General features: G+C 50.3%; 1 protein-coding gene across 6 annotated transcripts in view; it reads left to right on the forward strand.

Annotated features, from left to right (window-relative positions):
• Positions 1 to 24,181, forward strand: part of RPS14 (ribosomal protein S14) — a 520,685-nt gene that overhangs the window by 484,328 nt on the left and 12,176 nt on the right. The window contains exon 1 of one of the 6 annotated variants that reach the window (XM_050793704.1): positions 15,056 to 15,060. The exons of the other annotated variants lie outside the window; for them this stretch is intronic. The gene's annotated coding sequence lies outside the window, so the exon portion shown is untranslated. Of the gene's footprint in view, positions 1 to 15,055; positions 15,061 to 24,181 lie in introns of those variants that run through there. 6 annotated transcript variants of the gene reach the window in all.

Raw genomic sequence — 24,181 nt, forward strand, 5'->3', positions numbered from 1 at the left:
ACAGGAAGGAAAAAAATGAGCAAGAAAACTGGAGAGGTGGTCAGGAGCAGATGATGGGTGACCTTGTGTGTGACAAGGTCCACGGACTGGACCTTATCCTGAGGGCCTGGCAGAATGAGCAGACTGTGGGCAGGTGAAAGAGGTGATAAGAGTAACCTGTGGGAATGTAGAGGGGAAGGGAAGGGCTGGAAGCCAACAGGTCAGTCAGGTCAGGGAGCCGAGCTCCCTGGCTCACTAGGGGAGGGGCAGATCCACAGCTTTTGGAGGCAGCCTGTGAGTTGGGGTGACTTCATGTCTCTGGCAGCCCTTGCTCCTCTTCTCAGGACTTCTGAGTTGCTCATCACTGAGCTGGGCCCAAATCCTTCCAACTCGCTGTCACCCGGAGAGCCTATAAGGAGGCGAGGCCCAGGCCCCACCCAGGGAGCTGGTTGCCACGGGTCCAGGTGAAGCGTGGGACGTACATTTCTAGCCACATCCTGGGAGGTTCTGAGGAAGACTGCTCTTGAGGGCCTGGCTCCTCCCTCTCCATAGGACCATCCCCTGCCTAGACTCCATCCTCGACCCCAGGTGGCTCCCACTACCCACTTACACCCCCGCTGGGGCTGTCCCAAAGTCAGCTCCAACCCAATAAGTCAAAGGCTGAACTCACCAACCTGCTTCTCCTCTTCCCCAGTGTGTCCAATTCACATGTTCAGTCCTAAAACCTGACACACCACTCGTCCCCACATCCCATCCATGAGCCAGTCCCATAGGTCCTGTGTCCAGTTTTTTTCTCTAACCCAACCCCATCTTTTCTTTTCTTTTGAGATGAAGTCTTGCTCTGTTGCCCAGGCTGGAGTGCAGTGCTGTGATCTCAATTCACTGCAACCTCCGCCTCCTGAGTTCAAGCAATTCTCTGCTTCAGCCTCCCGAGTAGCTGGGACTATAGGCGCCTGCCATCACGCCCAGCTAATTTGTTTATATTTTTAGTAGAGATGGGGTTTCACCATCTTAGCCAGGCTGGTCTTGAACTCCTTACCTCGTGATCCATCCGCCTCGGCCTCCCAAAGTGCTGGGATTACAGGTGTGAGTCACCACACCCGGCCCTTTTGTTTATCACTACCACCCTAGTCCAAGCTGCACAGGTGTCTGCCCTGACCATATTTACAGCCTCCTCACTGTGTCTGTCCCTCTCTCTGACTCTATTGCAACCTCATCATGACCATTTCCTAATTAAAACCACAAGAATGGCCCATAGTTCCCAGGATAAATTATCTGCCTTGTCCTGCCTTATTGGCTCCACCACTCTCAGCAATATACTCCACCTTCCCCTTTACCTAATTTCCCATGTAGAGTATGGATGCCATAATATGCCATAAGATTAGAGTTTAAAATAAAAATAAATAAATAAAATAGAGTATGGACTCAAGCTAGTCTTCCTGGGTTTGAATCCCGACTCTGCCACATATAAACTATGTGACCTTGGGTCAGTTTTTCAAGCTTTCTGTGCTCAGTCCTCCTCTCTAAAGTGTGGATAGTAATAGTACAACATACCTCCCAGGGCTGTTATGAGAATTAAATGAGTTAAATATGTAAAGCCCTCAGTGTGTTATCTGTTACAGGACAAGCACTGTACAGTTACAGTTATCCCTCAGTATCCATGGGGGAATGATTCCAGGACCTTTCATGGATATCAAAATGCATGGATATCCCTGATATAAAATGGCTTAGTATTTTCATATAACCTATGCATATCCTCCCATATACTATAGATCATCTCTAAATTACTTATAATACCTAATACAATGTAAATTGTATGCAAAGAGTTGCTATATTGTTTAGAGAATAATGACCCAAAAAAAGTCTGTACATGTTCAATACAATTTTTTAAAATAGATTTTCGATCCATGGTCGGTTGAATCCACAGATGCAGAATCTGTGGGTACAGAGGGTTGACTGTTTAAATGTTAGATGAATGATTCATTGTGATCCTTTAGGTCTGATATCTTTTTTTCTTTTTTTCCTGCAGGCTGGAGTGCAGTGGTATGATCACGGCTCCCTGCAGCCTTACCTTCCAGGCTCAAGCAATCCTCCCACCTCAGCCTCCCAAGTAGCTGGGACTTCAGGCATATGCCACCAAGCCCAGCTAATTTTTAAATTTTGTATAGAGACAGAGTTTCACCATATCACCCAGGCTGGTCTTGAACTCCTGGGCTCAAGCAATCTGCCTGTCTCTGCCTGCCTCAGCCTCCCGAAGTGCTGGGATTACCAGCCTTTTTTTTTTCTTTTTAATGTGTCGAGGTCTCGCTGTGTCATCCGGACTGAAGTACAGTGAGCAAGATCACAGCTTGCTGCAGCCTCGAACTCTTGCATTCAAGCATTCCTCCCATCTCAACATCCCTAGTAGCTGGGACTACAGGTGCATGCCACCATACCCAGCTGTAGGTCTCAGAGTAAACTTAATTTCCTCCTGGGCTTTCCCTCAGACCCTAATCCAAACCAGGCTTCCTGTATACACTTCACATTTTCCTCTTTATCACCCTCATAGTTACCTGTCAGCTGCCACTCTCTCCCTCTAGATTGTGAGCTCCATGTGGGCAGAACTGTGTTTCTCTCAGACGCCCTGAGCCCCAGTGCCCCAAACAGCCCCAGTGCCCCAAACAGCACCAGGCACATTGTAGGCAACCAGCACATACTTGCTGAATAAACAGATGAAGTGAAAGTTCACAGGTTCATCATGAAACAGAGGACACTGTCTACCTAACAAAATGCCCATCAATGGTACTTCACTCATTCATTCAACAATTATTAGTGCCTCTTCTATAGTCTTCCTCACACCATCCTGGTGGCAGAAGGGAAATAGGGAAACACAGAGATGAATAAGACAGATGTGGTTCCTGTCCTCAAAGACGCTACCGTCCACTGTGAGAAGGTGCTGTAATACATAGGAAGATACAGTGCAGTGCAGCCACATTGTTTTAGTCTATAACAATTTTGTTTCCTAGGAGGCTGGGGCTGGTCTTTGGAACAGTGAAAGTGAAAAGTAACCGAAAACAAATACTGTTTCCTGCTTTAGCCAGCACCACCAGTTCCCAGCAAGCTACTTTTCTGTCTCTCTCCCTCCTTCCCTCCCTCCCTCCCTTCTTCCTTTTTTTTTTTTTTTGTGTTTTTTTGTTTTTTTGAGATGGAGTCCCACTCTGTTGCCCAGGCTGGAGTGCAATGGGGCCATCTCCATTCCTGCAACCTCCACCTCCCAGGTTCAAGCGATTCTCCTGTCTCAGCCTCCCAAGTAGCTGGGATTACAGGTGTGCCACCAGGCCTGGCTAATTTTTGTATTTTTAGTAGAAACGGGGTTTCACCATGTTGGTCAGGCTGGTCTCGAACTCCTGACCTCATGATCCATCCATCTTGGCCTCCCAAAGTGCTGGAATTACAGGCATGAGCCACCATGCCCGGTCCCTTTCTTTCTTTTTTAACAGGGTCTTATTCTGTGGCCAAGGTTGGAGTACAGTGGAGTGATCATGGCCCACCGCAGCCTTGACATCCCAGGCTCAAGCAATCCTCCCAATTCAGCCTTCTGAGTAGCTGGAACTACAGGCACATGCCACCTAATTTAAAAAGAAAAATTTTGCAGAGGCTGAGCACAGTGGCTCATGTGAGGCGAGAGGATCACTTGAGTCCAGGAGTTCAAGACCAGCCTGGGTAACATAGGGAGATCCTGTCTCTTCATAAATACATACTCTAAGCATAGTGTTGTGTACCTGTAGTCCCACATACTTGAGATGCTGAGGTAGGAGGATCACCTGAGCCTGGGAGATCGAGGCTAAAGTGAGCCATGATGACACCACTGCACTCTAGCCTGGGTAACAGGGTGAGATCTTGTCTTTTAAAAAAAAAAAAAAATTGCCAGGCACAGTGACTCATGCCTGTAATCCCAGAACTTTGGGAGGACAAGGCGGGTGGATGACATGAAATCAGGAGGTCAGGACCAGCCTGGTCAACATGGTGAAACCTGTTCTCTATTAAAAATACAAAAATTAGCCGATGGTGGTGATGCACGTATGTAATCCCAGCTACTCGGGAGGCTGAGGCAAGAGGATCGCTTGAACCTAGGAAGAGGAGGTTGTGGTGAGCTGAGATTACGCCACTGCACTCTAGCCTGGGTGACAGAGCAAGACTCCGTCCATCTCCAAAAAAAAAAAAAAAAAAAAAAAAAACCCAGGTGCGGTGGCTCACGCCCATAATCCCAGCTCTTTGGGAGGCTGAGGTGGGCAGATCATGAGGTCAGGAGTTCAAGACCAGCCTGGCCAACATGGTGAAACCCTGTCTCTACTAAAAACACACAAAAAAATCAGCCAGGCATGGTGGTGGGTGCCTGTAATCCCAGCTACTTTGGAGGTTGAGGCAGCAGAATCGCTTGAACCCGGGAGGCGGAGGTTGCAGTGAGCCAAATTCACGCTGCTGCACTCCAGCCTGGACAACAAGAGCAAAACTCTGTCTCAAAAAAAAAAAAAAAGAAAAGAATTATAGATACAGGGTCTCCCTATGTTGCCCAGGCTGGTCTTGAGCTCCCGAGCTCAAGTGATCCTCCTACCTCAGCCTCCCAAAGTGCTGGGATTATAGGTGTGAGCCACCACACCTGGCCAGGGCTGTCTTTAGAGCAGGAAGAGTAAGTCCTGTCCCAAGGGCATCCAGGCCACCACCTTTTTCTCTGCCTGGAAACCTATTCAGCCTTCAAGGTGCTACTTAAGTAGCACTTGGTCCAGGAAACCTTCTTGCTCCTGCTAGAGGTCTGTATGGGCCCCGGTCACAGCTCTAGTGATTTTCTGGGAATATAGCAGGATTTGTCAAGGACAATCCAAATTTCATGTCATTTGCTTCTTTAAAAAAAGAAAAGGTGATTCAATGAATGTGTAACTACATGTGATTTCATGTTTGGACTTCAGCGGAGGCAGAAAATAGCCTCTGTCAGACCACGTGACCTGATCTGTGGTTTGGAGAACATGGTCACCATAATTACAGCATTGACCACATGCTGTAACAGTTTCCTCTCTCTTTCCCTCCGCCCCCCACTGTGCCCGCCCTTCCCCCAACACACACATACAGTGAACTTTTCAAGTGCTAGGACTATTTGCTTCCTGGCAGACCTTGATATCTGTTAAACAGCAGAGAAAATCTGTAAAATGGGCAGGCCATGCTTCAGCCACACAATGGATATAAAATGTGGAAACCGAAGACTATCTGATATAGGGGATGTGGGTAATTCACAGCAATTAATTACTGACTCTGATGCATGCCACCTGCTTTCTTGTATCTGTTACTTCAGCAACCCAGAGAGGTACAGCAACTTCTCCCAGGACACACAGGCAGGGGTGGCAGAAGACATTTCAAATCTGGGTCCATCCAACTAAAAGATGAAGTTCTTGTCACTACTTATGCTACCTCCCAGTACCCAGGGGCCATAAGCCCCCAAACTGGCCGAGACTACCTGGTCTCTGTGCCTCCTCCCTCACTTCCACGAGATTCCCTCATGCCCTTTCCTTCTACACACCACTTTCATCAGTGCCGCTCCTGTTTGAAGAGCACTTCCAGTGGGTTCCCAAAGCAGTGCTGTCTTGGGGTCCAGGTTTCCTGTTTCAGGCAGAGCCTAAAGATGCATGTCATGCCTTCCCCAGACCTACATCCCTCACTCCTGGGAGCTGCTAGCACAATCCATTTCACATGAGCACTTTCTTCCTGGTTTTTCTGTTGTTTTTTGTGACGAAGTTTCACTCTCGTTGCCCAGGCTGGAGTACAGTGGTGCAATCTCAGCTCACTGCAACCTCAGCCTCCCGGGTTGAAGCAGTTATCCTGCCTTCGCCTCCTGAGTAGCTGGTATTGCAGGCACGCACTACCACGCCCAGCTAGTTTGTTTGTGTTTTTTGCCGGGGGGTAGACACAGGTTTCACCACGTTGGCCAGGCTGGTCTCGAACTCCTGACCTCAGGTGATCTGCCAGCCTTGGCCTCCCAAAGTGCTAGGATTACAGGCGTGAGCCACAGTGCCTGGACAGAAAGTGGTTTTTCTAAAAACCAGGAAGAAGCCAGGCACAGTGGCTCATGCCTGTAATCCCAGCACTTTGGGAGGCCGAGGTGGGTGGATGATGAGGTCAGGAGTTCAAGACCAGCCTGACCAATATGGTGAAACCCCATCTCTACTAAAAATACAAAAATTAGCTGGGCATGGTGGCGGGCACCTTTAGTCTCAGCTACTTGGGAGGATGAGGCAGGAGAATAGCCTGAACCCGGGAGGCGGAGGTTGCAGTGAGCCAAGATTATGCCACTGCACTCTAGCCTGGGCAAGAGAGCGAGACAAGAAAGAAAGAAAAGAAAGAAGGAAAGAAGGAAAGGAAGGAAGGAAGGAAGGAAGGAAAGAAAGAAAAGAGGAAAGAGAAGGAAAGGAAGGACTTTCTCATTCTGCACATCAATTCCTCAGTGCCCCACAGCAGCCCTGAGAGGTAGACACAGCTGAGATTTTTTTCACCCACATTGTGCAGAAGAGAAAATGAAGCTTTGGCCTACCCACAGGAGATCCCCTTACCTTGCAAAAGAACCAAGTTGTGGCTAAACTGGCATCTTCAGTCCCTGGACCATTTAGCTTGACTAAGAGAACAGGAATGGAGGCCAAAAGATCTACAAAATCCTCACATAGAGAAGATGACAGCTTCTACAAATAAATGTCAATTAGTTCATTTTCCCTTTGACTGTGTTCATTGTAATGCACCAATTACAACCTGACAAAAGTAAAACACTCCCAAGCACAAGCGGTCTTTAAACGACCTTATCATCTAGAGGTTCAAAGTCTCTTGAGGATAAGGCCTAGTCCAGGGCCCAGGGCTGAGTCCAGGCCTGGCGAGCAGAGTGCTAGGCTCAGGTGCCGTCAGGGCGGTAGGTGTGAAGGGCTGTCCAGTGATTGTTCTTACCCATCCTCTCAGCCGCTGGTCAGAGGGGCTCTGCCCTGGACTTGCCCTCACCACAGGCTATTTCTCATCCACTCCTCCACCATCTGACCTCCTCATTCTGCGATTCTGATTCTCTTCACTTTAGAACTAACACTTTTGACATCATTCAAATCAAAACATTAGGTTAACCCCCAAAAGAGGGGAAGGGTTCAAACGGACACTGAAAGGTTAAGTGGCTGGCTCAGGATCCCAGTGTCTCCACAGCAGAATTCAAAAATGCTTCCAACGAGTGAAGCAGGAAGGGGTGAAGTTGCCTGGCCTGGAGGTTGTCTGCAGTTCTCCATGCCCATCACTCCATATACACACACAGCTCACTTTGTTTCTCTGCATTATTCTCCTGTCCCCAAACACATCCAATTCTCCTTACAGAAATGGAGAAACTGAGACCCAGGGAGTCAGAGGGGCCTGCCTAGACCAGCGGTGGCCAGCAGGTGAGCTGGGATTAGACCTGGAAGTGTGTCTATCAGCATTTCCCTCTGCCTATCCTGTACATCTCGGAAGCCGGTAAGGACCCCCAGGGTTGAGCCCAGATGCCATTTCTAGGTGCTTATAGACATAGCCAGCAGGGGGTGGGGGAGCAGTGCTGACCCTATGGGAAGTCAGCTCTGGGACCCGTGTGGTGGCCAGCCCTTGTCTGGGGCTCTCTGCTCCAACAGGCATGGACATTCTTATCATTCCAAGGCCCTCTTTTCACTCCAACCTGTCTGGACTGTGTCTGGGGTGAGATGGAGCTGGGGCTGGGGGTGGGAAGAGTGAGGGGAATGGCAGGGATACGCCCCATAGCATACAAAGCATGCGGTCACACTCACTCACACTCAGACTCTGCACGCACCACGCAAATCCCACCTCCCTTCTCCTGCAACTCGCCCTCCATCCAGTGCTTGGGCTCTGACGTCAGACTGTCTTGTGTTAGAATCAATGATCAGCCCTCACTTACTGTCATTTAACCATTTAACTTGGCTTCGATTGTTTATTTGCAGAAGGAGGATAATAGTATTTACCTTGTAAGGTTGTTGAGAGGATTAAATGAGATATTAGGAAATTGCTTAGCACTATGCCTGGCATAGCTAAAGCTTTTGTTGTTGTTGTTTTGTTTTTTGTTTTTTTGAGATGAGTTTCATTTTTGTCACCCAGGCTGGAGTACAATGGCACAATCTTGGCTCATTACAACCTCCACCTCCCGGGTTCAAGCGATTCTCCCACCTCAGCCTCCTGAGTAGCTGGGATTACAGGCACACACCACCACGCCTGGCTAATTCTTTTTTGTATTTTTAGTAGAGATGGAGTTTTGGCATGTTGGCCAGGCTGGTCTGGAACTCCTGACCTCAGGTGATCCACCCACCTTGGCCTCCCAAAGTGCTGGGATTACAGGTGTGAGCCACCACATCCGGCCAAACTATAGTCGTTACTGTTACTTTTACCTAATGCTCCCCTATAGCTCACTGGGATATTCTCATCCTGTCTGTCTGTCTCTGTCTCTGTCTCTGTCTCTGTCTCTCTCTCTCTCTCTCTCTCTCACACACACACACACACACACACACACACACACACACACACACACCCCTGAGGCTAACTCCCAGGCTGCTCTCAGTCACTGACCTATGTGGCCGTCCTGTCACCCTCTGACCCCCTCTATCCAGGCAGGCTGGGACTGGGTCATGTGTCCAGCATTCCTTCTGCCCAGAATGCCCTCCCTACCACCTCATCACAGTCCCAGCACCCCTTTCCTTCAAGTCCCAACTCTAGTTTTACTCTGCCAGGACCCCGCCTGACTGATTCCAGCCTTTCTGCTCTGTGTGGAGACCGCTGGGTGAGTCACTGCCCCTCAGCGCTGCCTTGGAATTCCTGACTCTGTCAGTGAGAAAGCCTCTTCATTCTTCCTCCTCAGTCTCTTACAGTTAGAAAAAAAAAAAAAAGAAAAAGAAAAAAAAGAAAGCATTTTTTAGGCAGTCATGGGGCTCCTGAAATCAACCTGAGATTCCTGTGCCACCCCTCACCCCAGCACCTGTAGTCACTCATCCCACATCTCCCCAGGGCTGGGAACAGGCAGGACTGAGAGACCAGGAGGTAAGGGCCAGTCACCCAGATGGAAAGAAAGGGTAATCTACCAATCAGAAGAGGCTGGCAGGATCTCTGCGCTACTGGGGTCCCAGGAACAGCTTTGCTGAGGGATGGGGAAGCAGAGAGGCCCGCCAGGAGCTGAGAGTCCTGGAGTGGGTCCCTGAAGCCCACCTGCAGAGACTGGTGTCAAGGGAGGCCTTGCAGCCTGTAGGGCAGTGACCCGGCGAAGGGGAGAGGCAGGACCCACCACTCCTGCCTTTGCTGGGAAGGAAGATGCAGGCTTGTCCTATGAGCCCCCACAGGTGGTGTGGGAACCCACCGAGAGCATGGGAGAAGCTGAGGGAAGCAGGCACCACCCGGCATTGGGAAACTCTCCCTAACCATTCAAAACACCCAGTGGCCTTGTCAGGGGGGAGTTCTCTACCCAGCAAAGGAGAGGAGTAGGCAGAGGCTGGATTGCCGCTGCTTAGGGTGGGCTAGGAGGATCCCTGCCTTGGGTGGGCAAGGGACCAGGATTCTTCTCAAGTTCTTCCAGGCTCTGAGAGTCAGTGCTAAAATTCACAGTCAGCGATGTCATGATCTAGAAATCTGGTTCTAAAATTCTGTCACATTAAAGTTCTGAAATGCCACAATTTTTTCATGATTCTGAGATTTTAAATATGATTCTAATTTTCTAGAACTGCTTAGTTCATTAGAAATGTCAGCCGGGCGCAGTGGCTCATGCCTGTAATCTCAGCAGTTTGGGAGGCTGAGGCGGGTGGATCACGAGGTCAGGAGTTCAAGACCAGCCTGGCCAACATGGCAAAACCCTGTCTCTACTAAAAATACAAAAATTAGCCGGTGTTGTGGCGGGCACCTATAATCCCAGCTACTTGGAAGGCTGAGGCAGAAGAATCGCTTGAACCCCTGAGGTGGAGGTTGCAGTGAGCCAAGATCGCACCACTGAACTCCAGCCTGGGCGACAGAGCAAGACTCCGTCTCGAGAAAAAAAAGAAATATAATGCAAGCCATGTATGAACAGTCACATTTTCTAGTAGCCACATTTTAAAAAGTAAAAAGAAACAAGTGAAATTAAATTTAGAAACATATTTTGGCTGGGCAAGGTGGCCTACATTTGTAAATCCCAGCACTTTGGGAGAAGTTTGCTTGAGCCCAGAAGTTTGAGACCAACCTGGACAACATAGTAAGACACTGTCTCTACAAAAAATTAATTTAAAAAAATTAGCCCAGCATGGTGGTCAACATTTGTAGTTCCAGCTATTCGGAGGCTGAGGCAGGAGGATCGCATGAGCCCAGGAGTTTGAGGCTGCAGTGAGCTGTGATTGTGTCACTGCATTCCAACCTCGCTGACAGATCAAAATCCTGTCTCTAAAAAAATAAATAAATACGGGCTGGGTACCATGGCCCATGCCTGTAAGTTCAGCCCTTTGGGAGGCCGAGGCAGAAGGATCACTTGAGCCCAGGAGTTTGAAACCAATCTGGGCAACATAGTGAGGTTATATGTTGATATATAGCCTCATTATTTTAAATAATGATTACTTTCATTATTTAAAAAAGTAAAGGCCAGGTGCAGTGGTTCATGCCTGTAATCCCAGCACTTTGGGAGGCCGAGGCAGGAGGACCACTTGAGCCCAGGAGTTTGAGACCAGCCTGGGCAATATAGTGAGACATTGTCTCCACAATAAATAAATAAAATTAGTGGTGTGTGGTGGTGTGTGGTGGTGTGTGCTTGTGGTCTCAGCTACTTAGGAGACTGAGGTGGGAGGATTGCTGGAGAACCAGAGGTCAAGGCTGCAATAAGCCAAGATTGTGCCACAGCATTCCTGGGTGACAGAGCGAGACCCCATCTCAACAGATAAATACATAAATAAAATTTTAAAAATAAGAAATATATTGTATTAAACCAACATACCCAAAATATCATTTTGACACGTAATTGATATAACAAAATGATTAATGAGATGTTTACATTCTTTTGTTTGTACTGAGTCTTCCAAATCCACTGTGTATTCTACTTAAAGCACGTCTCAATTTGGACTAGTCACATTCTCAGTGCTCTGTGGCCACATGTGGCTAGCGGCTACAGTGCTGGACAGCATAGTTTAGAAACCTTAAATCCTATGACTCACTTTTGTAAAATTCTAGGATGCTATGCCTTTGAGATTCTCGAATTCTGCAGCATACTGAGGTTCTGAAATGCTACAGCTGTGCTTCCACCGGATTAAAATGTTTCATGAACTGGCCGGGTGCGATGGCTCATGCCTGTAATCCCAGGACTTTGGGAGGCCGAGGCCGGCAGATCACAAGGTCAGGAGTTTGAGACCAGCCTGACCAACATGGAGAAGCCCTGTCTCTACTAAAAATACAAAATTAGCTGGGCGTGGTGGCACATGCCTGTAATCCCAGCTACTAGGGAGGCAGAAGCAGGAGAATCGCTTGAACCTGGGAGGTGGAGGTTGCTGTGAGCCGAGATCGCATCCCTGCACTCCAGCCTGGGCAACAAGAGTGAAACTCTGTCTCAAAAAAAAAAAAAAGTTTCATGAACCACATCTTCTTTATCCAGTCTATCGGTGATGGGCATTTGGGTTGATTCCATGTCTTTGTTATTGTGAATAGTGCTGCAATAAACATATGTGTGCGTGGATCTTTAAAATAGAATGATTTAAAAAAAAATTTTTTTTTTTTGAGATGGAGTCTTGCTCTGTCACCCAGGCTGGAATGCAATGGTGCAGTCTCAGCTCACTGCAACCTCTACCTCCTGGGTTCAAGTGATTCTTCTGCGTTAGTCTCCCAAGTAGGTGGGATTACAGACGCACACCACGAGGCCTGGCTAATTTTTGTATTTTTATTAGAGATGGGGTTTCACCATGTTGACCAGGCCAGTCTTGAACTCCTGACCTCAGGTGATCCGCCTGCCTAGGCCTCCCAAAGTGTTGGGATTACAGGCATGAGCCATCGTGCCTGGCCTATAATAGAATCATTTATATTCCTTTGGGTATATACCCAGTAATGGGATTGCTGGCTCAAATGGTATTTCTGGTTCTAGATCCTTGAGGATGATTCCTGTCTTCCACAATGGTTGAACTAATTTACATTCCCACCAGCAGTGTAAAAGCATTATGAGATCATGTCCTTTGCAGGGACATGGATGGAGCTGGAAGCCATCATCCTCAGCAAACTAATACAGGAACAGAAAACCAAACACCACATGTTCTCATAAGTGGGAGTTGAACGATGAGAACACATGAACACAAGGAGGGGAAAAACACACACTGGGACCTGTAGTTGGGGGTTGGGAGGTGGGGAGTAGGGGGAGGGAGAGCATCAGGACAAATTGCTAATGCATATGGAGCTTAAAACCTAGGTGACAGGTTGATAGGTGCAGCAAACCACCATGGCACACGTATACCTATGTAACAAACCAGGTTACACAGGTATACATGTTCTACACATGTATCCCAGAACTTAAAGTAAAAATAAACAAAAAAAAATTAGAAATAATAAAATGTTTCATGAGCCCCAAATCTGCATTTAAAGGCTTCTACCCACACATGTTTTATATGGAAAGAAATCCAGATCCCTATAGAGCCCGTGGGGTGGGGCGGGAGTAAGGAGCCCTCCTTGGCTGCCCCCACCATCTGGCCAGCCTGTGGGAGAGGGGATGGGCATGATCCTTGCAGAACTACCTCTCCCGCCATCCCTCCAGCATGGCACCTCTCCATCCATGTGTGCCTGGAAGTGAGGCTCCTGCCTTCCAGTCCTCCTGGGGAGGGGTTGTGCCCTTGCCTCCTTCCCTTGGTTTCTGTCCACTCTGGGGCATCTGGGGGCAGCAGTAGCAGATGGTGCAGGGGAGTTGAAACCCCAGATGGAATCTCCTGAGGTTGGAACTGATCTCCATTTGCTTAAGGCTGGATCCCTCAGGAGCCTGGGGAGGGCAGAAGTCAGAGGCCCGCGGCCTGAAGCTTGGAGAGCCAGAAGGGCTCTGTGAGGACATGTGATGGCTCCTTTCACAGTGCACATGGGGAAACTGAGACCCAAGAACAGAAGGGGTTTCCTGAGTTAGGCACAAGGTGAGTGTCGTGCTCTGCCAGAAGGAATGTCCTCCAGGTAGCCGCAGGCTTCTCTTCCTACTCCCAAGCTCCCTCTCCCATCCCCACTTGTGAGGAAGTCAAGGCACAAACCCAGCATGGTGGACGTCAGGGAGGCTGCAGGAAGGCCCCCCATAGCTGTTGTGTCCAGGTGGGTGACTTCTCGGCTTTGGGATATGTCTTCGTGTCTTATGGTTTGGGCTGCTGTAACAAAATAGACTGGGTCGTTTTCAAACAACAGACATTGTTTCTCACTATTCTTTTTTCTTTTCTTCTGCTTTTGAGACAGAGTATTGCTCTGTCACCCAGGCTGGAGTGCAGTGGAGCAATCTCAGCTCGCTACAACCTCCGCCTCCTGGGTTCAAGCAATTCTTGTGCCTCAGCCTTCCGAGCAGCTGGGATTACAGGTATGCACCACCACACCTAAATTTTTTTTTGCATTTTTAGTGGAGACAGGTTTTTGCCATGTTGGTCAGGCTGGTCTCAACTCCTGACCTCAAGTGATCCGCCCACCTCGGCCTCCCAGAGTGCTGGGATTACAAGTGTAAGCCACTGCACCCAGCCTATTTCTCACCTTTCTAAAGGCTGGGAAGTCCGAGATGAAGGCTGTGGCAGATTTGGTGTCTGGTGAGGGCTGGCTTCCCCATTTGTAGACGGCACCCTCTCACTGCATCCTCACATGGTGGAAGGGGTGAATGAGTTCTCCCAGGCCTATTCTATAAGGGCACTAATCCCACTTATGAGGGCTCTGCCCTTGTGACCTAATCACCTCCCAAAGACCCCACCTTTTAACATCATCACCTTGGGAGTTAGGATTTCAACATGGATTTGGGAAGCACACAAAGATTCATACCTTAGCAGGATGCTCATGCCAGGCTCAGAAACCTCCTGGTTAGAACCTTGCCCCAGGCTCTCCCTTGGCCCGGAACCATGGGTCCTGTAGACGGTCTGGGGAATGGGTGCTGGGCCACAGGCAGCAGCCTGGGTGAGGTGTGATGAAGCTGGAGCTGAGTGCTGAGGGTCTCAGTCAACAATCATCAGCTTCCTTCTACATCTGCTCTGCTCTCCAGCTCTGGATTCCATTCCAAAACCCTTTTGTAGCCACAGTCCCATTTTAACTTCACAAGCACCCAAGAGGAAAAGAAGGCAGGGGAACTTGACATCAGCACATAAACTCCCAGCCAGAGGGCAGAGGGCAAGTGTGAGAACTTCGCTACTGCTCAACTCCATGCCATCCCTCTTCTTCTTTTTTTTTTTTAGACAGGGTCTCACTCTGTCACCCAGACTGAAATACAGTGGTGCCATCACAGCTCACTGCAGCCTCGACCTCCTGGGCTCAAGCGATCCTCCCACCTCAGCCTCCCAAGTAATTTGGACTATAGGTGTAAGCCATCACACCCAGCTAATTTTGAAAATTTTTGTAGAGACAGGGTCTCACTATGTTGCCCAGGCTGGTCTTGAACTCCTGGGCTTCAGCAATGCTCCTGTCTCAGCCTCCCAAAGTGTTGGGATTATAGGCATGAACCACCATGCCTGGCCTAGTCCCCTTTTTACAGGTGGGGAAACTGAGGCCCAGAGAGGGGCTATGACCTGTTCCAGGCTACAGAGCCAGAGGGAGGCCGAGTCTAAGCTCCTGAGAGTCGTGGGCATTGCCCATTGAGGAAGCCCTCCACCTTGCTGTGCTCCCAGGCACCCAGACCCTTGGCGGCCGAAGAGACAAACATCAGAGGTCAGTGACAGCCACATTTTCCATGGGATGCTTCCAGGCTGGGTTTCCCCTCAGAGGAAAGCCCCAAGGTTGTTCCACGTGGTCAGGAGAACTGGGAAGGAAATGACAGAGATCCTGCCACAGAGGGCAACAGAAAACAGCCTGGCCTTTGGCCTCTAGGGATCTAGCTCAGCCAAAGTCTGGTTTGGGAAGGGAGATGGGGGGCACAGCAGGAAGACAGGCCTGGAATCTAGATTTGAAAAAGCACAAGCTTTGGAGTGAGACGGCCTGGACTCAAGTCCCCAGGGTTGCTACTAAGTGGCTATGTGGCCCCGTGTCTGTGGCTCCACCTGGGCTCCCCCCTCTACATGGGCAATGCCCATTTCTGGTGAGAATCTCAGTGCATATAAGCTAAGCCTATAGTTGCTGAATAAATGCTAGTTCTCACTCAAATGCCCCTCTGGGAACCAATCAGGTCCTAGGGCCCCCCACCTGCCACTCTTTGCTGTCATAAATATGCTCCATAAATGATTATTGAATAAACAAATGAACGAATGAATGCTGCCAGCCCAAAATATAAGGAAAGGCTTTGAACCCATCTATCAGGAGACCCAGCAGACTGACACAACTTGTTGGGTGGCCCTTTTTTTTTTTTGAGATGGAGTCTCGCTCTGTCGCCCAGGCTGGAGTGCAGTGGTGCTATCTCAGCTCACTGCAAGCTCTGCCTCCCGGGTTCATGCCATTCTCCTGCCTCAGCCTCCCGAGTATCTGGGACTACAGGCGCCCGCCACCACGCCCGGCTAGTTTTTTGTATATTTAGTAGAGATGGGGTTTCACCATGTTATCCAGGATAGTCTTGATCTCCTGACCTCATGATCCGCCCGCCTCAGCCTCCCAAAGGGCTGGGATTACAGGTGTGAGCCACTGCGCCCGGTGCTCCATAATTAACCTCTCTAAAGCACTCACTACGCATCAGGCTTTGCTGGGAACTGCAGAGCACTCGGTTTTCCCAGCAGCACTCTGAGGAGCTATGACTATTATCCCCGGACTCCAGATGAGGAACACTAAGGCATGGAGAGGCCACAGAGCCCTGAGGTCACACTGCTAGTTGTGGCAGAGCCTAGACTTGGACCCAAGCAGCCTGACCCCAGAGTCCCTGTTCCTTGCTCTGGGATGGCTCTTGGGGCTTTTATTTTTATTTAAGATGAAGTCTTGCCTTCTTGCTGAGGCTTGAGTGCAGAGGCACGATCTTAGCTCACTGCAACCTCCGCCTCCTGGGTTCAAGCAATTCTCCTGCCTCAGCCCCCCCTAGCTGAGATTACAGGCGCCCATTACCATGCCTGGCTAATTTTTGTAATTTTTAGTAGAGACGAGGTTTTACCATGTTGGCCAGGCTGGTCTTGAACTCTGACCTCAAGAGATCCACCAGCCTCGGCCTCCCAAAGTGCTGGGATTACAGGCATGAGCCACCACCCCCCAGCTCTGGGGGCTTTTAGCCTCCCCTTCCTGGCTTCCCTGTTTCTCCGCCAAGGACTCCTGTGGGGTGAGACTCCCTTTCTCAAGTTGGTGCTGCTTAGGGCTTCCCAATGGTCTTAGAGGCTCCTGCAAATCAGCCTTGGGGAGTATATGTGGCAGATGAAGTGGAGGCTCTGCCCAGCCTGAGACTGTTGCTCAGGTCCTTTGTCAGAGACTAATTCTCTGCAGCTTTCTGGTTGCTTCCTGCCTCATTCTGAGGCAGGAAGCAAGGCCAACAGGGATTTTGGCTCCAGCTCCTTTGTCCTCACTCAGCTCATCCTCCCCCTCCCCTACTCCAACTTCTGGACCAGCCTCTTTTTTGCCTAACCAGGGACCTTGAACTTAATTTCACTTCCAGGCTGACTTCCCAGTGTGACAGCAGCAACTCAGGGCTGGGAATCCAGAGACTGCCAAGAACTGAAGGGTGCTTTTCTTTCCAGGTGGGTAGATTCGGAGAAAGCCTGCCCTAAGATGGGAGAGATATGGGTGGGTCTGGAATGTGTAAGCAGCCCACACCTGCACATCAATTTACAAAGAAGCTCCACAGTGATACAGTTGGTTCATCCCCAACCATGCCTGTTAGAGAGGGGTTAGCTTGTTATCATCCCAATTGAACAGAAGAGGAAACAGGCTCAGGAGCATTTAGTGACCTGTTCATGACTATGTAGACATTTAGGGGCAAAAGCAAATGTTTATCCAATTCTGCAAAGATTGTATAAGAATACTTTTTTTTTTTTTTTTTTTTTTTTGCAGAGTCTTGCACTATTGCCCAGGCTGGAGTGTAGTGGCACAATCTCAGCTAATCCTGCCACCACACCTGGCTAATTTTTGTATTTTTAGTAGAGATGGGGTTTCACCATGTTGGCCAGGCTGGTCTTGAACTCCTGACCTCAGGTGATCCGCCCGCCTCGACCTTCCAAAGTGCTGGGATTACAGGCGTGAGCCACCATAATACTATTATTATTGCAAATATTTTCTAAGTTCTGACTATGCCAAAAGCTTTCCTCTTATTACCTCATTTAATCCTCTCAACAACTCTAAGAAGTAGTGATCTCTATTTTACAGATGAGGAAACTGAGGCTCAGAGAAGCAAATTACCTGCACAAAGTACACTTGTCACATCCACTAATCAGAATGTGAAAGCCAGATTTGAACTCAAGTTTGTCTGGCTCTAAAGTCTGAGGCTTCACAGGCAAGATTCCACCTCAGGTGGAGGAGTTACTGTTTCCCAGTGCAGGGGGTGGGGTAAGCCTGACTTCACCCACCTGTTCGTGGTGCTGCTTTAGGCCTGGTGCACACAGCCCTGGGAACCCTGCAGGCAGTGGGCCCTGGAGAATCTAACAGCTACTGCAGGATTTGGGGGGCACTCTGGGGCATGTCTGAGTGTGACCCCTCTCTGCACAGCAGCAGCCCCTGGTCTAGGCAAAGGTGGCCCTCTGCCAGCCTCACAGATGAACTCTGCAAAAGCAGATTCATTCATTCACTCAATACCAGCCAAGCAGCCTTCACATCTCCACACACAGACACCCAGTTATTTTGCCAACCTCCCAACCATGGCAAGCTACATAATTTGCAGGGTCCAAGTGCAAAATAAAAATGTAGAAGCCTTTGTTCCATCATTATTAAGAATTTCAAGGCCTGGTGCAGTGGCTCACACCTGTAATCCCAGCACTTTGGGAAGCCAAGGCAGGCAGATCACCTGAGGTCTGGAGTTTAAGACCAGCCTGGCCAACATACTAAAACCCCATCTCTACAAAAAATACAAAACTGGACATGGTGGCATGCGCCTGTAGTCCCAGCTACTCAGAAGGCTGAAGCAGGAGAATCACTCAAACCTGTGAGGCGGAGGTTGCAGTGAGCAGAGATCACGCCACCGCACTCACCAGCCTGGGCGACACAGCGAGACTCCGTCTCAAAAAAAAAAAAAAAAAAAGAATTTCAGGACAGCAACTACAGTGCATTCAACCAAGCATGGGCCCTGTGCAACTGTAAAGGTCACAGGCCTGTGGTGCCAGCCCTGTCCCCAGCTCATCTCACTCTTTCTCCCCCTGGTTCTCCCCCTTACCCCCAGCCACTTTCTCCTCCTTTCACATCCTCATGCTAAGCTCAGGGCTTTTGCGAAGACTGTTCTTCCTGTCAGGAACCCTTTCCCAATCTTCCCTCATAACTGAGTCCTTATGATTCAGGTCTCTGCTGAAATGTCACCTTCCTGGTGCCCCAGCCTAAAGTAGCCACCCACACAGCTCTCCATCCTGTCTGCAATTTATTCCCTTTATAGTTTGCACCACAATCTGTGACCTTATGTCTATTTGTCAGCTTACTGTTTACTGTCCAACTTCCCTGCTATCTGTCCTATTCAGCACCGAATCCTCAGCACCCAACCCAGTGCTTGGCTCACAGTATATATTCAATAATTATTTGTGGCCAGGCGCGGTGGCTCACACCTGCAGTCCTAGCACTTTGGGAGGCCGAGGTGGGTGGATCATTTGAGGTCAGGAGTTCGAGACCAGCCTGGCCAACATGGTGAAACCCCACCTCTAATAAAATACAAAAATTAGCCAGTAGTGGCAGGCACCTGCAGTCCCAGCTACTCGGGAGGCTGAAGCAGAAGAATCGCTTGAACCTGGAAGTTGGAGGTTGCAGTGAGCCAAGATTGCATCACTGGACTCCAGCCTGGGGGATAGAGACTCTGTCTCAAAAAATAAATAAAATAATAATTATTATTTATAAAACAGTGAATGAGTAAATGAATGAATGAATGGACACCAACATCCTAACAATATTCTCTCACCCTTATGTCTCTCCCTTGGCAACCCAGACGAGCACAGGTGTTCCCCGAATGTCCTGGTACCTACGACACCCCAACAGACAGCAAGGGAACCGAGAGGGGCAGGCCTTGAAACAAGGACAGATGGAAGTGGCAAGGCCTAGAGAAGAGGAGAAAAAGAAAGAAAAGAAAGAAGGGTTGGGCCCAGTGGCTCATGCCTGTAATCCCAGCACTTTGGGAAGCTGAGGCAGGATTGCTTGAGCCCAGGAGTTCAAGATCAGCCTGGGCAACATGGCGAAACCACATCTCTACAAATTAAAAAAGAGAAAAATAAAAAAGGAGGAGGAAGAGAGGAAAGAAAAAAGGAGCCCACAGGAAGGAGAGAAGAGGTAGACAAAGAGGGGAGAACTTGTTGAGCGTGGTGATAATCCCATTTCTTATTAGTGAAACTAATAATTACCATTAATACTTTACTGGCCCCTCCCTGGCCCTTTCATCCAGGCTGGTGGGGAGGTTTTGAAGATGAAAGTCTGGGGGGCCTCTCTAGATGCAGGTTTCGGGGATTCACAACTACTAATTAAGCTTGGCAGCCCCTCCAGTTCCCTCCCCCACCCCCAGGGATGCTGGGCCACCTGACTCAATGCCTTTCCAGGTGGGACACAGCAGGGAGCTGCTCCCTGGGCTGGGCCTCCTCCTGAGAGGTACTGAGTAGCTGCAGTTGTGGGGGGTGGGGCTGTCAGCCGAGACAGTCACGGGGAGGGGCCGGAAAGAGGAACCTCACACCAGGTGGCTGAGACTCAGGAGCCCTGCCCCCAGCTGAAATTACAGCCCCATCCCTGAGGCTGCCCCTCACCCCACCCCAGGGTCTGTGTGTCTCTGGGCCCTGCCAGATGGTAGTGGGGGAAGGGTGCCAAAGGGAGAGGAGGCTTCAATCAGACAAAGAGACAGAGCCAGCATGTCCAGCTCCTCCGTGTGGCCCCAGGGGCACCGAGTCCTGGTCTCTGGCATCCTCAGGGTCTATTTTGTTCCACCTCCCCTCACAGAGGCCTCCTCTCTCTAGTGGCCATGACTGGCATCAGCCAACCTGTCCCGCATACCTCCAGTGATGGGGCCTTCACTACCTCCCAGACTGTGGGCTGCGTGAAGGGATCTCATCCAATCCCTGGACATGAAATGCAACCTAGAGGCTTCTGAAGTTGCATCAGCAGTCCTGAGCTTTCCAATGAGCTCCAACTGCTTGCCCCATCCTTCTACTAAGATATCACACAGAAGCCTCCAAAAATAGCAGGGCCTGAGCCTGATTCCAGCCTCCACCCAAGTTGTGACCTCCCCTGGCCCTCCCCACCTTGGTTAATAGCCCCATCATCCACCCGTTGCTCAAACCTAGAACCTACAATCATCCTCACCCCTGCATCCAATTCATCTGAAAATTCTACAGATTCTGCTTCCAAAGTATCTCTCAGATCTGACCATTGTTCTCCATCTGCACAGCTGCCATCCCAGTATGAGCCCCCCGGTCACCTCTCACCAGCATGACCATCTCCACCTCCTCCTCCGGCTCCCTCTTGCTCACCTTCAGCCGATTCTCTAAAGCTAGAGTAGACTTTCATTTATTTTATTTTTATTTTTTGTAAAGACAAGGTCTTGCTTGCTATGTTGCCCAGTCTGGACTCAAACCCTTGGGCTCAAGCGATCCTCCCACCTCAGCCTCCCAAAGTGCTGGGATTACAGGTGCAAGCCATTATGTCTGGCCCAGAGTGGACTTCTAAAGACAAATCAGAACATGTGGCTCCCTGCTTAAAGCTCTTCACTGCCTTCCCGTGCAATTAGAATATAATCTACACTGGGCGGGGCACAGTAGCTCACACCTGTAATCCCAACATTTTGGGAGGCCAGGGAGGGTGGATCCTTTGAGGTCAGGAGTTTGAGACCAGCCTGGCCAACATGGTGAAACCCTGTCTCTACTAAAAATGCAAAAATTAGCCGGGTGTGGTGGCACGTGCCTGCAATCCTAACTACCCGGGAGGCAGAGGTTGCAGTGAGCCGAGGGCGCACCACTGCACTCCAGCCTGGGCGACAGAGCAGACCTGTCTCAAAATAAGAACAACAACAACAATAATAATAAATCTACACTCCTTGACAAGGCAGGCCTTAGCAGTCCTAGAGGATCTGGCCCCTACCCTCAGGGACAGCCCTACCACCTCCTCGCTCCTGGCCCCAGCCCTGCCTCCTTGCAGTTCCTCAGGCTCCTCCCAATCTTGGCAGCCTGTGCACGGCTGTCCTCTCTGCCCCAAAGGCTGCTCCCCCAGCCCTCCTCTCAAGCTTCCGGTCTCAGCTTCTATATCTATTCTTGAGCCCTCCCTGCGGCTGAGCCCTGCCCACCTCGATAGTGAGCCTACCTTGGAACCTTCTCAGGTGTGCATATTTCCTTCATAGCCCTTACCACAATCTCTAATAATAAAGTTGTTGGCGGGCTTATTTGTACAATGCCCGGCTGTCTCCCCATTAGCTTGTCCCTTCCATGGGGAAGGAGACCCATGTCTGTGTTATCCATTGCTTTATCGCTCACTAATGCCTTGCACACAGTAGGTGCTCCATAAACCCACTGAATGAATAAATGACTCGGGATCCATGCCCTGGCACTGCCAGCCCATCGGGTCCTGCCCTTCCCTTTGGATGGACTAAGTGCAGGTCTTCTGCGAGCTGGCCTGCGGCAGGCAGGGCGCACGGAGGCCGGGTGCCATCTTTGTCCACTTACTGCACCCTGAACCAGCTGAGTGACCTGGGCGCAGCCCTGACCTCCTCCCACTTAAAGCTTCTCGCTTAGTAAAATGTGAATAACAATCTGAGCTCCCGGGGTGTAATGGGACACAAAGGGAGAATGTACATCAAGCCCGTCGCCACATCACAACCACATCCTAGGACGTTCCAACCATCTGGGCTTCGAAACCCAGACGCCTCACCCTGCGCCTTCCGCCCACCCTCCATCCTCCACGTGTACCTGCCCCGGCCGAGGCGGGTCCTTCCCCTGCAGCACGGAGATCCGGCGCCATCTAGAGGGCACTTCGGGAAGACCGGGCGTTCCCCGCCCGTGTGTTCCACGCACTGTGGGTGGGGCCGCACCCCGGGACCCCGCCCGGACCTTCCTCACCGGGCAGGGTTGGGCCCAGGATCAAACCGAGGATCTGCCTCCCTTGGGTCAGAGGGATGGAGACCTCTCACCCACCGCCCCCAAGGCCCAGGCCCAACCTTTGATCTTACCTCCCACCCACCCTCTCCCCTCAGCACATGGACTTCTCCCGAATCCTGGAATGATCCCAGTTCCCCTTTGATTCAAGACCTTACCACGGGCTGTTTTGTGAGCTGGGAGTTCTCTCCCACCCTCTTCTTCCTGACCCAGCTGGCTCCTACTCCCATTTTGGGCCCTCCAGCGCGGCCCCTGAGCAAGCCAGAGCCCTCTGTTTCCCCCGTTCCTTACTTTGTCCTTGTTTCTTGCCCATATTCCCTGCTAGACAAAGCCCCTTGGCAGCAGGCCCTGACGCAGTCACTGTATGCTGAGGGCTGAGATGACAGGTCCTGGGGCACACAGGGGCTCCCATCAGTTGCTTGCAGACAGCGTGTGAGTCCTGTGAGCACGGGAGCAGGTGAATTACAGCCCTGGAGGACGGAGCCTGCAGGTCTCTAGAGGGGCACTGCTTCAGAGGGAGCCATCTCCAGGCCTTTTGTAGCCCCTCCTTCCCTGCAGGGTGTGCACCTGGCCTAATCCCCAACACACACAGCACCGCTCTCCCTTGTGTGCCGCACTTACACATGCAGACCAGAGCTCATGTGTGTTCTGGGGCTCAGACCAGCAATAGACCCATGACTCCAAGACAGCTTCATGGCAGCCAACACTTTTGAGAAGGTCCCCCCTCCAAGTCCCAGGACCACCTGGGCCACAGTTGGTGTCTGATTCCTGGCTGTGTTTCTTGGTGAGCAAACTCACCCTGTCTGAGCCACAGCTTCTTCCCACCCTTCCTCTGTTCCATTTGCAAACTACCCTCCAAGGGGAGGAGGGGATAGAGCTCCTGGACAAATGAAAGCATGAGCTGCTGCCGAGAATGGGGAGCACGGGGGCTTCCAGGTTGAGCTTGAGGATCCAGGAAAGGGCTTGGCTTCTGCTTGCTCCAGGATAATTCCCTGCTCTTCCTTCATCCAATCAACAGATACTTACAAAACGCCTGCACCTGAGGTTACAAGAATTGGGGCTCTGGAGTCAGACTGCTTGGGCCCAGATCCTGGTGCCCCACTTAGAGCTGTTGATCTTTTACTTGTGTCCTCAGTTATAACACGGGGGGATTAAACATTTTCTACCTCCTATGGTTGTTGAGAGGAAGCTGCTTGCTTTCCAATTCCCAGATGAGAACTTTCTCCAGCTCCTGCTGCCACATTTGCCCCCACCATCTGCCTTCCTCATTAGCACCTGAGGTGAGCTGTCCACACTCCTGCCTAAAGCCGATGCTTCCACATGTGCAGCAGAGGCCCTTACCTATTGCCTGCTCAATGTCAGGGCTCCGGCATGTTTTTCCTTCGCTTTCAGACTATTCCCAGCAGTGTTAAAATATCTGTTATTGATGCAACCTTGAAAAAAAAAGAACCTCTTGATCCCACATCCCCATTCTCCATCTGCCCCCTGGCACATCTCTGCAGAAAAACTCAAGAGCTGTCTATGAAGGAACTGTGCATGGTGGATCACTCCTGTAATCCCAGCATTTTGGAAGGCCGAGGTGGGAGGACCACTTGAGCCCAGGAGTTCAAGACCAACCTGGGTAACACAGGGAGACTCAGTATTTAAAGAAAAATGAGGGCCAGGCACGGTGGCTCACGCCTGTGATCCCAGCCTTTGGGAGGCCGAGGAGGGCGGATCACTTGAGGTCAGGAATTCGAGACCAGCCTGGCCAATGTGGTGAAACTTCATCTCTACTAAAAATACAAAAATTAGCCAGGTGCAGTGGTACAAACCTCTAATCCCAGCTACATGGAGGCTGAGGCAGAGAATTGCTTGAACCTGGGAGGCAGAGGTTG

Source organism: Macaca thibetana, chromosome 6 (assembly GCF_024542745.1).
Source record: "Macaca thibetana thibetana isolate TM-01 chromosome 6, ASM2454274v1, whole genome shotgun sequence".
In the NCBI taxonomy this organism is placed as follows: domain Eukaryota; kingdom Metazoa; phylum Chordata; class Mammalia; order Primates; family Cercopithecidae; genus Macaca; species Macaca thibetana.